This window comes from Stegodyphus dumicola, chromosome 8 (assembly GCF_044657685.1).
Source record: "Stegodyphus dumicola isolate Sdum_Otavi_A_Nest chromosome 8, ASM4465768v1".
Classification (NCBI taxonomy): Eukaryota; Metazoa; Arthropoda; class Arachnida; order Araneae; family Eresidae; genus Stegodyphus; species Stegodyphus dumicola.
This window is the reverse complement of record NC_140775.1, coordinates 37,428,308-37,442,424: the sequence shown is the minus strand read 5'-3', so window position 1 is coordinate 37,442,424 and position 14,117 is coordinate 37,428,308. Positions and strand designations below refer to the sequence as shown.

Sequence of the window (14,117 nt, the reverse complement as noted above, 5' to 3'; positions counted from 1 at the left end):
GATATTTTATTTTTAGTTATTTACAAACGCAAAAATTTTGCTTTTCAACTTGCGTACGGTCCTTGAATATAATTCCCGAATTTATCATCAAATATCTCGGTCAAACAATAAATATATATAAAAATATATGCAAATATATATATAGAGAGAAATAATATATGACAATTATATATACAAAATTTTCCTAAATATAAATGTAAGGATCACAGGAAAGCGTAAAAAGTAAGCTTTTATAATTTTTACAAAAACTGATCCCTATCAATTTAAAAATTCTTAAATAAAATATGAGTTTTTGCTTCATTTAAAACATTTTTGCCATTGGACGTATGCGCCCATGTATCTCGTCCAACAGTCTAGAAAATATTGGCCGGGTAAGAACATTTGTGAACACTGTACAAGTGAAAAACTCTCCTACGCAGACACTCCTGTTTTCATGAATTCCAGTGTATTCTTATAACGTAATCTAAAATGCATTTATATATGCATCTCCTGGCATCTAATCCAGCAGCAGTATCTGGGTCTGACATCGTGGCTCCGAAAACCACGTCCTACTGTATTGCTGACGTGGTAATACAATTCATGGGACCTATTTAATTGTCGCTATTCTATCATTGAGTGCTACATAATTACACTTGTATCTCTAATTTTAGTGTCCTGTTCTAGTAACAAAATGATATATCAGTTTCATTACAAGTTTATGTGGACAAGGTTGTGTGTGAGTATTATTTGAACATTTGGCTGTATTTTTATTACTACTACTAATTTAGGAAATGGATACTTCTAATTTAGGTCTATTTCTAATTTAGGGAATGGATCAAATAAGACAGCTCACTTTCATACTGCTCAAATTTTCACCCCGATACACAATTTCAATAAAAATATACAAGCCATGTATTTTTACGTGAATCCAATCCAAAATTTCCAATTAGGAAGCTTTTTTTTTATTTTAAAATACTACTAAAACATCGAAATAAAGTAGGCTGAAAATTGTAATTATAGAGTTACTGCATACCTTATAAGGTATTTTCTCCCTCCTTCCAGCATGCCTTCGTCCTGTAACAATAGCACACTCCATGCACATTCGAGAGATCCAGGGTGCGAGTTCCGGTGAGAGCACTGCACATTATTCACCCCTCCTGCTTCAGAAAAATCTATTGACCATACAAATGGCACCTGAGCTAAAAGGAGGTGGGCAATAATTCGTTACCGCCAGATTTGGCTATTAGATCTCTGAATCCCCAGTCACCCTTTAAGAGGGAGAATGAATAAGGTATTTTTCCCTCTTTCCAGCATGCCATCGTGGTGTAATGGTAGCACAATCGGAGCGTATTCGAGAGGTCCAGGTTCGAGTCTCGGCAAGGGCACCGCACAGTTTTCACATCTCCTGCTTCAAAACAATCTAATGACTCTACAATCTTAAGTCTAGAAATATGAATCTCAAATTCGATAAAGAATTTAAATCAAAATACTCTGCACCCAGACACATAATATAGGGCGTTTTAAAAATATCTTTTATTAATTGCATTAATACTGCAAATGCTTATAATTATCAACTGCATAAATTCGAAACGAAATTTGTTTTAGAATATATAAACCAGACAGATAATTTGAAACTAAAATAAAGATTAAAAGTATTAAGAAATTCATTTATTGTTTTTAAATTGTTCAGTTTGTTTTGTAGAGACATTAGGTATTTTTTTGGAAGCAGGCACGATGAAAAATAAGCAAGCGCCTTCGCTGAGAATCGAACACCTCTGGAATACCAGCCCAGCGTGCAGAACCACCGCACCACGAAGGCACGTTAGGAAGGCGGGATAAGTACCTTCTATACACTCCCTTTTAAAGGGCGACTGAGGTTTTTAGGGGACCCAATCGCCAAATCCTGGGTAAGGAGAATCATCATCCAACACTCTTTTAGTTCGGGCGCCAATGTATATTAGGTATTTTGACATTAATATAATGACATTAGGTATTTTTTGGAAGCAGGCAAAATGAAAAATGAGAAATCGCCTTTGCCGAGAATCGAACCACGGACCTCTGGAATACCGTCCCAGTGTGCAGAACCACTACACCACGAAGGCACGATAGGAAGGCGGGAGAAATACCTAATAGTTTCGCAATGTAACTATAACTTGAAAAATAAATTAAAGAGTATAGTCACAATAAGTGGCTATTCAGATTGTTGCTGCTATATAGTATTCAATTATTAAGGAATATATATTATATAATCCTGCAGGCTTCCTTAAATTTTAATTAAGGATTCTTAAAGTGCCTTTAGGTATATCAGGGTCATTTTATTTGTTCTGAAGTTAGAAATATCTATAGATGAATTTTTGCAATTTTTTGGGGGGATGAACTAATTTATGTTACATTACAAATGCTTTTGTTCATCATAGAAGCTGGCAAGTTTATTTTATCTTACACGCGGCTTAACAAACAACCATTTCCCTCAGTTGCCATTCGAGGTGGCATAAGATTTATAACTTATCTTTCAAACTATAACTGTAATTGCTTAAAAGATCAAGTGATTTGAAAGACAACACACATCTTAATAATATGAACATTTATTTCATTGCTAATAATATATGTAACTGCTATAATATATAATATTAAATGGCGTAATTCATTATGGTATAACAGTATTAACTGGTATATCCAATTAATAATTATAATAAACATCTGCAGCATAATTCTAACTAATAAAACATCTTTTTGACATCATGCATTACATTTCTTAGTATGAAATAATAGCTTTGCTTGTTTATTTAAATTTTGCTTTGCTAAATTGGTAATGAAAAGCCCTTTTCTCAATGAAAATATTTTACGGTATTACCTAAGTCAAACATTTCATAGCCTCTCACTTGCATCTATGAATATATGTATTTTTGAGCTTATTTCGCTCATCCAATCGAGGAGTATTTGAATGCACATAATACTGCAAGTTCAGAACGTCTATCTTAGCTATGAAACGTCTTTCAACTGAAATAATGAACAGATAATATTTATCTAAGAGATAAATATATGTATTCATACATTCTATTCATAGAATTTAAACTATTTTATACAATTTAATAAAGTTTGCTACTCGAGTCAGGAAGAGATGAATACAATGCGCATTGATCTGCTTTCTGTGATTTCAGAAATGTATACGAGTATTTTAATTTTCATACTGAAACGTATTGAAGTCATTGGAAAGTTTACATGTTAGGAAATATATATTTGAATTGTAGCATGTTGTTGCGGGATACGGGCTCTTTATTATCGTCTTAAGTATTTTCTCCAGATAAGCATGAAGAAACTGATAATTTATTATAAAAATTCACCACACACAGTACAATGAATAGCTTAAAAATAGCTCGAGAAGAACTCGGGTATTAAGCAATTCGTCCTTAGATGACGAGAAATATCATCACTTCCCCAAATCGCTCACAGAGTAAACTATATAGCACAATTCAGCTAATTTTCTTTCAATAGGCTAAATCTCACACCCGAATAACAACCGACTCGTTCTAGCTGTCGCAGCCTTATTTATATAGTGTTGCAAAGACGTCTGGAAGCTTCGGGAAATATCGGTTGTAGATCTTTGAAAATGCATTTTCCCGAATCTTCCAGAAAATTTCCAAACTGATGAAAAGTTATTGCCAAAGTCTGCTAGAAGCATATTTCCTCGTATCCCGTGTTCTGTTTGAGCTACTTTTATAATTTAAATGCTGTTGCACTTGGAATTAAGAGATTAAAATTCTATTAACAAATAACACTAAAAACGAAACATGTAGCTATAAATTTGATTAAATATAAAATAAACTATAAAATTATCACGCTAACAGCAACAAATAAATAAATAACTGAGTAAAAGAATGCAAAATATTGCAACAATAAAAAATGCAGTAAAAGGAATTTAAAAATATACAGATATTTATAATAATGTATATATTTAATTTTGAATAATATATAAATAAAATATAGTTTGTTATATAAAAAAATGGTTTGGTTTTTAGGTTTATTGTTTCAGCCTTAATTTACGCCATCTTTTCGGTTAATAGATGAACTGTAACCTCGCAGGGATAGGAGCCTGCCAACGGCCGAGCGGATATGATCGCTAAAACCTGGAAGTTTCACTTGGGTTCATATCTCGTTAGGCGAGCATCTGCCTGAGAATTTTCGTGGTTTTCTAATGTTTAACGTGAATACGATTTAATTTTCTTTAGAAAGCAAGCCACCAAAGCATATTTTTCCTTAAATAGATAACCATGGAGTATTCTGCAGTAATTTATTAAACCAAGTTTAGTCCATAGGGATTAGAAACAGATATCTTTTTCTTGATACCCACTTACATTACAAAAGCACGGATGGAAGAATGGGATAAACCTTTGCAATATTGTAAATGTAAACGTATTATAGATTAATTTTGCGTTTAAGATACAATTTTTTTTTCTAAAAATGAAAGCCATGCATGTTTAATATATTTTCCCTCGCCGAAATAAATAAAGTATATACAGAGAGGTACGGTTCTCAATCTGTTTTGTCCCATGCCCCTTTCACCATTGCTAGAGAAATGTCCTTTTCCTTTCCAAAACTTGTAAAAACACATATATATGTTTTTTTAGATTTAAATTATTTTTAAACATGTTTTATGAATTAAAATACAAAAAGGTATAGAACATTTTGAAAAATACCCAAACCTGAATAAAAATAGTTTTTATGTTCATAAAATAAAACTAAATATACTTCACAACTAAATAAAAGGCTGACTGCATTCCCCCTCCCAACTGCAAATATAAAACTCCCCCAAGCGGGGAATTCCCCTGATTGAGAACTCCTGATATACAGGGAGATAAGATAGCTAAAGAAAGACAGTAAGAGAGCCCTGTAAAGCGGAAAACTTCATATTTTCGCCGAAAAATAAGAAATGCGGAAGGAGGGAAAAAATGGCTTTTAGTTTAAATATTCAATTTAGTTTTGCCATGAAATTTCGCTGCTTTTTTTCTGTCAGGGGTGACGGTGGAGCTATAACTTTTTCCCCCGGTTCTAAAAGAAAATTCCATTTAGAATTTACGAGTACATCTTTAATTAGAATTTGAGGCCTTTTTAACCACAGCATATGTGCCGCGGGAGAATTAAATTAAAATTTTTAGCAGCTTTATTTGCATTTTATTAAATGATTTTTTTTGTTTAAATGCTATCTCTACCGAGCTCTCTCTAGCGTTCTTTGATATTAAAAGAAATAGCAATCTTCGAAATACACGGGTTAGATAATATCAAAATCATATAAATAAGCTTAAAGTTTTAAATAAAATATTTGAATTTTAATATCGATAAAGTAAGCGTAAGATATCGGACACAAAATATCGATATTATCGAACTCTTGTTCTTAAGTCGTAAAAACATTAAATTTGCTTCCATTGCCGCAGCGTTTCAAGGAGAGAGTGAATATCCGAATTGCAATTTTTTGAGCGATTTCTTTTAGAGCAGTGTTTTTCAGCCATCTAAAAGAAGTATGATTCTGCATATATAGCATTATTGAATATTTATTTTTAGAGGTTTTTTTAATTTTCAAAGTCCAGGGAACTCTTAGGAGTTTCAAAAGTGTTGTTTGATAAAAGTTTAGTTATACACTGTGTCCATAAATGTCATTATCCGGTCTCTATTTCGCTAGCGTTGCCCATAGACACATTTTTTTTTTCAATTATAAAAATGTTTTATATAACATTTTGTGTTACTTTTAAATTAAAAAAAAATAATTTTGTAAAATTACGCAATCGAATGTTTTAGATGCATGTTTGTTCCTTTACTTAGAAAATGTTACATTCATTATTTAAAAAAAAGTAAAAAATTTACAGGATTTTGGGTTCAGATTTCATCGGCATGTAACGCATAAGGAACTGCAGAGATAAAATTTATCATAGTTGTTTTTAGAATTAAACGTAAGTTAAATTGTAACAAATTGTGTCTTTTTATGTACTATTATTTTTTATTTTTTGGAGACATTCTTTTTTTAAAATGTTTTTAATTTCCTTTTTTCTATTTTAAGTATACATTTTAGACCATTTTTAAAGAGGTTTTCAGTGAACCTTTAAGTCATAGAAATTCGGGCTCTGGTCATATCTAGTTAAAACATGAAGGGGTGCAATATTTAGAATGCAAAAACGCCTGCTATAATTTATTCGAAGATCATTTGAAATGCATTTGATTCAAAGAAAAATATCCAAGATGACCTTTAGCAATCCGTATGTCAACAGCATTTTTTACAGCTTTTCTAATCCACAAATAGAAACTCTATTTTTAAATTATACAGTCGATGACTTTGTGACATTTAAGATTCGTTCACTGACGCTTAACACTAGAATCCTCTTCAAACAAGAAGGAAAAGTTCTTGACAAGAACATTCTTGCTATAGAAATTCGCCTGGTCTTTGAGTGCTCCCGGAATTTGCTTTTGGAAGAAAAATTCAATAAAATTTTTGAAAGATGTTTACATTAAAACAAAAAATAACGTTCGCTTCATGTAAAAGTTGTAAAAATTGAATAATATATTCACTTAAGGTCAAATCTTAAATAAATTTAGTAAAAAAAACTTAAAATTATATTGCTTGTATGCTATGCCAACATTCTTGCCATTGTACGACCAAAATTAAAGTCGCGATGTTGAACTCCGTTAAAATTCATGAATTAAATGTGATCATTCGTTATATATGCGTCTTTTATGTTGCAACTTTTTCTTCTTCAAACTCTGTTAATGTCTCAGTACAGTGATTTTTGGGCATGCTGCCGTATTATGTTTTGTCGTAGATGACCAAAATAATTACGATATTAAATAAAAAAATACGTGTATTTTACTTCTTTAGCTCATTTAATTCAAATCCAATAACGTGAAAAGTTTATATATATATTTTGGTTTACACATTTTGAAATTCATTAAAGGGAAAAATAATTAAAACGACAAATGCTTATTATAAAGGTAAGAAAATTAATCCCTTAATCCCTTTAATGACATAGCAATAAATTATGTGGTGTCATCTTTCTCGTCAGTGAAGTACATGGTTTGGTTTGGGTTATTTAATTACGGCAAAGCCTCTCGAGATATCGTCTTAAGGGAAGAGATGCCATCGTGGAGGACTTTCTAAGGGAAACTGGCTCGTATACATGTTACACATGAAGAAAACCACGAAAACGCCCATGCAGCTAGCCCATTCGCGAAATTCGAAACTCGGATCGAACTAATAGTGTTTAGCAACTTTACCGCTCGGCCGCTGGTGGGCCTCAATAAAAGTACATGGCATCGTCTTACTTTTCAGGCTTTCGATCTATTGGATAGCGTGCAATTTTACATTCAATTGATCTTGAGCTTTTCATCGTTAACATCTAGGTCATCATCAAAAATGATTTTCTTACATTTAATGGAAGTCGTACAGGATTATACATGTTGGGAACTCCTATTAGAAAAACACTGGCATACAATTAGATAACAGATGGGAACAGATTCGAGAAAAAAGAGAGAAACAAAATAGGTGTGTATTAAAGCTGTACTGTTTAGTTTGCCAAGCATCTAGATTAAAAATGGCCAAAAACGTTGTTTCATAGTATCGGATCAGAACCTTTCGCTCACTGAATTTTATCGGTTCTTTGTGTGACTCACTACTCACTAAACGTAACCTTGATGAATAAGATCGGAAACGGGGAATGATTCAAGATCGGTACGCACGAACGGAGCGGAAGGCGGAAAAAATCGAACGAGCTTTGGGATCGGTAGAATCGGCTCAATCAAACGCTTACTCCATAAACTGATTTCTTTCAGCTGTAGTTCTAAGATTGCCTTAAATATTCTTTCTACAGAACTAATAATAAAATTCTAGAACAAGAAGTTCTTAAGAAAGTAGGGAAATGATCAAAATTAAACTCACTTTTAACATGGGAAGATAAACATTCTTTTTCTCGTGGGAATCGGAACATTTCTGACACACTTCCCACAACAGACTTCGGTTAAGTCTAAAATAAATACCGTTGTTCTTTTACGAATCAGCTTTCGCTCAGAAAAGTGAATCGGTTCTCTGAATCAATTCGCAAACGAATATCTCTGATCTATATATGATTGCAAAAGTTAAAAATTAAATATTAAAATCTCTGATCTATATATGATTCATTTCGCTCATAAGTTATTAAGGTTCTCCAGGGGCGTTCACAATTTCGAAATTTTAAATCCAAATTTAGGAGGGGGTGAACTTCCACGATTTTCATATTTCCATACTTTTCCTAATTTCCGATTTAAGAGATGTCATCGGTGGAATTAAATCACAAAATAACAATAATAAAGGAAATCTGAAAGGTTTCAGATTTTAACGATTACCCAAAAGATTTTCTTTAAGTTTTTTACGCTCTGAATGAGCTCGCAGTTTACCAGTCTGCTCTTGCACTCACTCCTGCCAACCCGCTCTTTATTTTGTCTCTTTAGCTTTATTATTATTAAGCATTGTTTTTTTCTCAATTACACCACATACAGTTCGAGAACAAAATCATAAAATATTTAAAATCGGCATAGCAGCATATATTCATAATTCCCGATTCGGTGTCAAGTGTTGTCATACATGTTTAGGCTTTATTTAATCTTTTCTCATTTCATTGCATCAGTACTCAGTTTTCTTAGTAAGATGGCTAACAAAAAATTTTTTTTTCTCTTTTTATTATTAAGTTTTTATGCGTTAATTTTATTTATTAAGTATCACGCTCATGACAAATAGCATGTAACTTTGAAATCTTAATTCTTTTCTGCATTTTTTTGGTTATTTTTTTAATTTCCTTGAATTTTGGAAAAAGTTCCGAATTGCTCTGACTGATTTAAGAAAAGGTTTTATTTTCTTTGATTTCCCTGGCCATTTTTCATTTGGCTCACTTTCCAGGAATTTCCACATGAGTGGAAGGAAGCTCTGTTCGAGCTTTAGGCATAATATTTTGATCTGAAAAAATTTCAGAAACTTTTTCAAGACAAAATGTTTTTTGAAAACTGCATCATCATTATTTGATAATCAACATCACAAATATTTAATGTTGTATACTTTAACTCAAGGCTTGAAGTTTATTTCAGGTTACATTTCTTTTCTTAATTCATTGTTTCCTTTGTCCAGTGTTTGCGGCTGTGTTGTGTTTGTTTACTAGACTTTCTGTTCTGCTTTCTTTATTGTTCTGTTTAGAACAGCCATTTCAAAACTGCGTTCTGAAATTGCTGAACGCCAGCTGCTCTTGAATTGCGCATGCGTGAAATCTTGCCTTCCTAAAAAGATTTTAGATACAATTGCATCGAAAACATCTCCCCAACTTTGCAAGAGAATAATAAAGTGTTCCAAAATACTTTATACACTGAAGGATTAGAAAAGAATGAAAAATACACCATCTCCAGAATACATTTTTTTTGTTATTATTTTGGAATTTCTCCAAAAGAAAATTAGATTGCTTTAAAACATGATTTCCTTTTTCTTTCTTTTTATTATCCTTTTTTGTCCTGGTTACATTCTATTTTTAAGTTTTATTGAAACCTTCAGAAACAGCAGTAGACATACAGTCTCTAGGGCTACTGCATTATTCAGAGATAAAATACTCTATGCTGGAGTATATATATTATTTCCTATTCAATACTTCTTTCCATTTATTTATTTAGTCTTTTTTTAATCTAGCAGTATCAGACAGAGTATGAAAATTTGGAGAAAGAGTTTATTCCGGAGAAAAATAGAAACACGTGTAAAGAAGATAAGAAAACCAAAATAAAGTGCAGCGTCTTTCTTCCGTTTTTGTTGCTGTGAACGATCTTTTTGAGTTACCGAAATTCAACTTTTTATTAAAAAAATTCAGCTGAATAGTTTGAAGAATTTTCTTGATACTGAATAGAAGGATAACGCCGAAAATCTAACTTTTATAAACTATTTTGCATAAGAAATAAATATAAACTATTACACAATACTATTGAGTGAATTAATGTAAAATATTCGGAATATAGTAAGTATTTGGATTTTACTGTAAAGATTTGGTCTCGAAGCTACAGCGTACAATAAATCACATTTAAGGATTACAATTTTATTTTCAAGTGGAATAATATCTATTTGGAAGATAATCATATTCAGTAAAAGTTCGATAATCCAGCAAGTTTGGGACTTCGATAATGCCGGATTATCAAATATAGCGGATTGTCAGACTTATCAAATAATGATGATTTGTCTTCTCTGCGATTAAATAATTAAGAATAAAGGCAATATGTAGAGCTACCAAATTATGAAAACAAATAGTTCTCTACCGAAAGATGGGCACCTCGAAGGCCGAAGTTTTAATTTGCCTTTGATTTACATTATATTTTGTACGAATTTAATGAACTTTTGAATTATAAATTCAGCGATTTGGAAGCAGATACTGTAATGAACGACTGTTGCCATTCGGTAAAATGTTAAGAATTATTCTTTCAGTTATAATCAGGAAAACTCAACTATTCAAATGCAATGCGTTTCCACCGTTTGGAATAAAATGCTTTTACCTTCCATGTGCTAGTGTGTTGCCATTGAGTAAAGCGTAAGATGTTTACCGTAAACTAAGTGACATAAAGGCAATAAACACAGTTGACGACAATATTTTTCCTCTACATTAATTGATTTCAACAAAAATGCATTTAAATGAGATGTCTAATTAGAAATATAAGGTACGTTTCTGAAATTATACTAACTGAATTCATTAAATTCATTATATATTTTTTCTTTTTTAAAATAACTGTTTTAGGCGACTGGCCGCGCAAGCGGCAGGTCAAATAAAAAATTTAATTTAATTCACAGAATTGCGGTAAAAAACAGGCTTTTTAATTAAATCTAACTCATTGCAAGAAATCAAACCCTACGTAAAGTCTGCAATCGCATTTATTGACTAAAAATACATTAGAAGATAAACGACAGAACATACATACTTTATTGTACTTTATCAATTTATAATTTGAAATCTGTTTTAACGCAATTGCACAAAGACTTCAGGGTTTGAATTTCTACCTTCTTCTCAAACTATAAATGAGGAGAATTTATGAAAGTTTATTATCTTTACGCTACTTTGTGGTTATTATGCTCAGTTAATTTCAACAATGCAGTGCATGCGTCAGCAATCTTACGCCAATATTAAACCGTCCTCTTTGTCTTGTATAATTTTTCACACTATCGAAGATTTTCGCAATTGGTTCATGTTCAGCTTTCTGAATCGATTTTGCGGATTTTGTCTTTAAACAGCGAGACTACAGAATTTTTAGAACAAATCCATTGGACTGAGTTTAACAGCTTAGTTATATCACAGGAGTTAATTATAGGATTGTCAATACTTTTGTTTTCTTTAACATAAATATAACTCATAGCATTCAGCTATGATGATGGTGGAGCAAATGTGGAATGCTTCGGATAATTTCCGAACGATGCATTCGTTTCTCACATAACACAAGTTTCTCACATAACACTTATAGCGAATATATGCGTGCCGGATTATTAGATTTTTACTGAACTGTAAACCCTTGCTGAACTATGATTTGAGAAATGCGATTTTGCAAATATACTCCTTCTTAATCGTTTTAATTTTGTCCAACATTATAATTTCCATTTTATCCTTAGCTCAGCGTTCATTCATCAACAGCGAATGCTTGCATGCATCAGCTCTGGACTGAAGTAATTAGCAGTTTTAAAGGATTTCCATACATTGAAAATGAAGCCAAAAAAAATCTTACAAATTGTAAAACAATTGGTGGCAAAGAATTTTGTAAATATGGAAGAAGTGCAGTATTTTTAAGTACAGAGATGTGATGAAGAACTGGATTATCCTTTAACTCCAGTGAACAGTTAAAACAGTGTTAATGAAGAAGATAAAAATCCTTCAATTTACAAAATGTTAAACGAGTTGCTATAAAAGGCACATGAATTACCTGATTTCGCGATGGAGTTCGACCCAAATGAAGAAAGCAGAGACCGAATGAAATCTTTGGCGCTCTTTTCCTCAAAACTGTTAAGAAATGCATTACTTATCGTCCCAAGTAATAATACCAGCTTTAAAAAATAATTTCATCACCTATTTATTGAGCAGTAGTAAAAGTACTTTCAATTAATATTTGTTTCTTTTAATTACAACGATATTTAGGTTTTTTTCATTACAATTACTTTCTTAATTTGAATTATAAGTAAACTAAACTAAACTCAGTGGCACAACAGCCCTTAGAGAGCCATGGCCTGCAGTGTTCTGATATCTGCTTTCTGGAGAGTGAGTCCCGGATGCATGAACATATGCCCTGGACAAGAAGATCAGCTTGTGGCAAGGACACCTGTAGTACTGCTGCGCCACCGGGCCTCAATCTGAATTATACCTAATGCAATTTTCCCATTGAAAGTTAGCTTTGCCGAACGGGATTTTACCGAACTATAATATCCTGATGACGTAACTTCTTCCTCCGGCAAAGGTTTACTGTTGCAGAAACAACCGTGGATAATATTATAATGTTTCAAATGTTCAGAACTTAAAGCAGATAACCAGAATAACGCTTAATGCCTTGCAGTTAACAATATGTAAAAACCGTTATTAGTATATAATATTCAGTCTTGTTACTCTGGAGTCTTCTCCGCCGTGATGGTATATAATTCCGTTTGGTTCATGTCTGTGGTCGGAAGCCATCATAGCGGTGCACTCACTCACTCACTCACTCTATCCCAAAAGTGAATTTTTTTTTTCTATTTATGCGACAGAAAGTTATAAATTTGTTACGAGTAAAATATATATTTATTGTTTTCGGACGGATATTGCTTCAAAATATGTTATTATGTAGTGATTAAGCAGTGTTAATTCAAAAAGGTGGAAAGAAACAATAATCATGGTCTAGCTCAACCACCAAATGATATGTGGCGTGGCAAGTATTGGCATTTCACGAGGGTCCATAAGTACTTTATTTGTTACTCAAATAGGTTATCAAATTGTCAATTTTAGCTGCGTGTAGTCCAAGGTCTTTACCTCTCCAATTAAAATACTGTGATAGTTAACAAATTTACTAATTTGAAAGCAGTTATATGTCCTCCTGATTGGGTTTTTATCTAATTTTTATAACTCTATTTGATAAAATTCATAAATGTAAATCAGTTATATGCCCTTTCTAACTGGGTCTTTATGCTACATTTATACCTCTGTTGATGCAGCACATAAAACATCTAATTCGCGTAATTTATCATATTAGAGGAATCTGGGGTGAGGAATTCAATTTCAGTGATGAATGATGAAATTTTAGTGCCAAAGAATGACTTTTGTCCCTAACCGATGAGTCACAAATCATATGATAATAAAATGGGATAAATATGATTACTTCGGTATTTAAGCAAATGCAGAGTGACATTACGTACAAAGGTAAATAAAGATACGCGTATTTATTTGCGCTCATATACGCCTCGTATATATATATATATATATATATATATATATATATATGGTGTTGTAGTAAGATTGATATGATTTATAATGAAATAAAATTAAAGTCTTTGAGATAAAACAGAACTTTTTATATTACTTTGAAGTGAAACTTATGGCATTATGTTTTGAATAAAACGTCATTTAAGTGTCCACCCGGAGTGCACGCGAACGAATTCGAGGAACCCAATTTCCGATGACTTTATGTAATAACTCGAGCTATGGTTAGTTCGCCTTGATTACTGCTTTCAAATAACTTCACGAAGTACCATACAGAAGCAGTAACCCTGAGGAATACCCTAAACCCTAACGGAAGAAGTCTATCTCACAGTTGCATTTTGGGAAATTATCCTTTCACCAAACGTTTTTTGCAGTACGTCGATAGTGGATTTAGTAGCTTGACTTGCGGCACCGCCTTGTTGGAACTACGTATGCAATAAATAAATGTCTCTCAAATTTAGCCATAAAATATTTGTCATCAAGCGCTATCGTTCACCAGTGACTGAAACTGTATCTCCACTATCTTGTATCTTCTTTTGTTAAAAAAAAGTTTGATTATATCACTAGGCCATAAATGACACCATTTAATGATCTTTCCCGAACGCAAAGGCTTCTCTGCAAACTTATGAATTGCTTTCATACAAAAACGACAATTTTGTTCGTTAACATATCCCG

The 14,117-nt window shown here is 32.3% G+C and overlaps 1 protein-coding gene across 2 annotated transcripts in view; it reads right to left on the bottom strand.

Annotated features, from left to right (window-relative positions):
• LOC118198726 (protein O-mannosyl-transferase Tmtc3-like) overlaps window positions 1-14,117 on the bottom strand; it is a 268,461-nt gene that overhangs the window by 26,877 nt on the left and 227,467 nt on the right. The gene's annotated exons all lie outside the window — the stretch shown is intronic.